This window comes from Oncorhynchus keta, unplaced genomic scaffold (genome assembly GCF_023373465.1).
Source record: "Oncorhynchus keta strain PuntledgeMale-10-30-2019 unplaced genomic scaffold, Oket_V2 Un_contig_2088_pilon_pilon, whole genome shotgun sequence".
Taxonomy (NCBI): Eukaryota; Metazoa; Chordata; class Actinopteri; order Salmoniformes; family Salmonidae; genus Oncorhynchus; species Oncorhynchus keta.
Window position 1 is genome coordinate 70,001 of NW_026282224.1, and position 3,944 is coordinate 73,944.

At 45.0% G+C, this 3,944-nt stretch overlaps 1 long non-coding RNA gene across 1 annotated transcript; it reads right to left on the minus strand.

The window, feature by feature from the left end:
• Positions 1-2,345: 2,345 nt before the first annotated feature.
• LOC127920841 (uncharacterized) lies at positions 2,346-3,318 on the minus strand. Its single transcript, XR_008107641.1, has 3 exons — positions 3,190-3,318; positions 2,816-2,954; positions 2,346-2,729 (listed from the first exon to the last, which is right to left on the minus strand). It is a non-coding gene; the product is annotated as an uncharacterized LOC127920841 (long non-coding RNA).
• Positions 3,319-3,944: the final 626 nt, after the last annotated feature.

Sequence of the window (3,944 nt, forward strand, 5' to 3'; positions counted from 1 at the left end):
CAGCATTGTGGATTGTGGCTGAACACTGAACAAGGACACGGTTTGTCCATGTGCGCCGTCAAGACCGGCAAGCAGCGTCCGGTAGACGATGGGGAGAAGGGTGTGTCTCTTTTGTCAACAACAGCTGTTGCACAATCTCTAATGTTAAGGAAGTCCAATTTTGTTTTGTTGCTGGCCTGAGTTAGAATACCTCATGGCAAGGTGCAGACTATGTACCAAGAGAGTTAAAAAATATATATATCAAAAATTCACAGCTGTCTATCTACTACCACAAACCGATGCAACAAGCTGTGTAGGGCCATTACCACTCAACAAGCTGTGTAGGTCCATTACCAAACAACAAGCTGTGTAGGTCCATTACCAAACAACAAGCTGTGTAGGTCCATTACCACTCAACAAGCTGTATAGGGCCATTACCACTCAACAAGCTGTGTAGGTCCATTACCAAACAACAAGCTGTGTAGGGCCATTACCAAACGACAAGCTGTGTAGGGCCATTACCAAACAACAAGCTGTGTAGGGCCATTACCACTCAACAAGCTGTGTAGGGCCATTACCACTCAACAAGCTGTGTAGGGCCATTACCACTCAACAAGCTGTATAGGGCCATTACCAAACAACAAGCTGTGTAGGGCCATTACCACTCAACAAGCTGTGTAGGGCCATTACCACTCAACAAGCTGTGTAGGGCCATTACCACTCAACAAGCTGTGTAGGGCCATTACCACTCAACAAGCTGTGTAGGGCCATTACCACTCAACAAGCTGTATAGGGCCATTACCACTCAACAAGCTGTGTAGGGCCATTACCACTCAACAAGCTGTGTAGGGCCATTACCACTCAACAAGCTGTGTAGGGCCATTACCACTCAACAAGCTGTGTAGGGCCATTACCAAACAACAAGCTGTGTAGGGCCATTACCACTCAACAAGCTGTGTAGGGCCATTACCACTCAACAAGCTGTGTAGGTCCATTACCACTCAACAAGCTGTGTAGGGCCATTACCACTCAACAAGCTGTGTAGGGCCATTACCACTCAACAAGCTGTGTAGGGCCATTACCACTCAACAAGCTGTATAGGGCCATTACCACTCAACAAGCTGTATAGGGCCATTACCACTCAACAAGCTGTGTAGGGCCATTACCACTCAACAAGCTGTGTAGGGCCATTACCACTCAACAAGCTGTGTAGGGCCATTACCACTCAACAAGCTGTGTAGGGCCATTACCACTCAACAAGCTGTGTAGGTCCATTACCACTCAACAAGCTGTGTAAGGCCATTACCAAACAACAAGCTGTGTAGGGCCATTACCACTCAACAAGCTGTATAGGGCCATTACCACTCAACAAGCTGTGTAGGTCCATTACCACTCTGTGTAGGTCCATTACCACTCATACAAGCTGTGTAGGTCCATTACCACTCAACAAGCTGTGTGGGGCCATTACCACTCAACAAGCTGTATAGGTCCATTACCACTCAACAAGCTGTGTAGGGCCATTACCACTCAACAAGCTGTGTAGGGCCATTACCAAACAACAAGCTGTGTAGGTCCATTTCAACAAGCACATTCAACAAGCTGTGTAGGGCCATTACCACTCAACAAGCTGTGTAGGGCCATTACCACTCAACAAGCTGTGTAGGGCCATTACCACTCAACAAGCTGTGTAGGCCATTACCACTCAACAAGCTGTGTGGGGCCATTACCACTCAACAAGCTGTGTAGCGCCATTACCACTCAACAAGCTGTGTAGGGCCATTACCACTCAACAAGCTGTGTAGGTCCATTACCAAACAACTACATGCTCTCCAGGGGCGGCGCTTCTCGTAGCCAATGAGGTTCATGTAAGGAAACTGAAATCAATTTGACCTCATTTTACCAGCATGGCTCTCCCTCATCCTCCCTTTGGCAAATCTGACCGCAACTTCCAGATTCCTGCTTACAAGCGAAAACTCAAACAGGAAGTACGAGTGATGAGCCCAACATGGAAATGGTCTGATGAGGGTGGATGCTCAGTTAAATGACTGTTTCGCTAGCATAGACTGGAATTATGATTGATCCGATAACACTGAGGAGTACACAACATCAGTCACCGGCTTCATTAATATGTGCATTGAGAACGTCAGCCCCACATTGATCTTTCGTACATATCCCAACCAGAAGCCATGTATTACAGGCAACGGCCTCACTGAGCTAAAGGTTAAGATGTGGCAGGGCAACAACTATTACAAAGGGAAACTCAGCCGGGAGCTGGACGGGTACGCAAGCCTACCAGCTGTTACTGTCTATTATCTATCCTTTACTCCTACCCACAGTCTACTGCTGTTACTGTCTAGTATCTATCCTTTACCCCTACCTACAGTATACTGCTGTTACTGTCTATTATCTATCCTTTACCCCTACCTACAGTATACTGCTGTTACTGTCTATTATCTATCCTTTACCCCTACCTACAGTATACTGCTGTTACTGTCTATTATCTATCCTTTACCCCTACCTACAGTATACTGCTGTTACTGTCTATTATCTATCCTTTACCCCTACCTACAGTATACTGCTGTTACTGTCTATTATCTATCTACCCCTACCTACAGTATACTGCTGTTACTGTCTATTATCTATCATTCACCCCTACCTGCAGTATACTGCTGTTACTGTCTATTATCTATCCTTTACCCCTACCTACAGTATACTGCTGTTACTGTCTATTATCTATCCTTTACCCCTACCTACAGTATACTGCTGTTACTGTCTATTATCTATCCTTTATCCCTACCTACAGTATACTGCTGTTACTGTCTATTATCTATCCTACCTACAGTATACTGCTGTTACTGTCTATTATCTATCCTTTACCCCTACCTACAGTATACTGCTGTTACTGTCTATTATCTATCCTTTACCCCTACCTGCAGTATACTGCTGTTACTGTCTTATCTATCCTTTACCCCTACCTACAGTATACTGCTGTTCCTGTCTATTATCTATCCTTTACCCCTACCTACAGTATACTGCTGTTACTGTCTATTATCTATCCTTTACCCCTACCTACAGTATACTGCTGTCACTGTCTATTATCTATCCTTTACCCCTACCTACAGTATACTGCTGTTACTGTCTATTATCTATCCTTTACCCCTACCTACAGTATACTGCTGTCACTGTCTATTATCTATCCTTTACCCCTACCTACAGTATACTGCTGTTACTGTCTATTATCTATCCTTTACCCCTACCTACAGTATACTGCTGTTACTGTCTATTATCTATCCTTTACCCCTACCTACAGTATACTGCTGTTACTGTCTATTATCTATCCTTTACCCCTACCTGCAGTATACTGCTGTTACTGTATATTATCTATCCTTTACCCCTACCTACAGTATACTGCTGTTACTGTATATTATCTATCTTTTACCCCTACCTACAGTATACTGCTGCTGCTGTGTATTGTCTATCTATCCTATCCTGGTGACAGAGATCTGGTCTATATACAGATTAACCAATTACAGAGTCCAAGGTTATTAAGATATGATCCATTAAGCCGTAATGTGGGAGGAAATGGACTGTGACCACCACCCAGGTATTTAACATTTGAATGTACTGTATGACTCTTGGCAGCCATTTAGATGGAGAGAGAGAAGGAGGGAGAGAGAAGGAAGTAGGTAGAGAGAGAAGGAGGGAGAGAGAGAGAAGGAGGAGGAGAGAAGGATAGAGGTTGAGGGAGAAGGAAGAAGGAAGAGGGAGAAGGAGAGAGAGAGACATGGAGAGAGGGCTAGAGAGACATGGAGAGACATGGAGAGAAGTCTAGAGAGACATGGAGAGACATGGAGAGACATGGAGAGAAGGCTAGAGAGACATGGAGAGAGGGCGAGAGAGACATGGAGAGAGGGCGAGAGAGACATGGAGAGAGGGCGAGAGAGACATGGAGAGAGGGCGAGAGA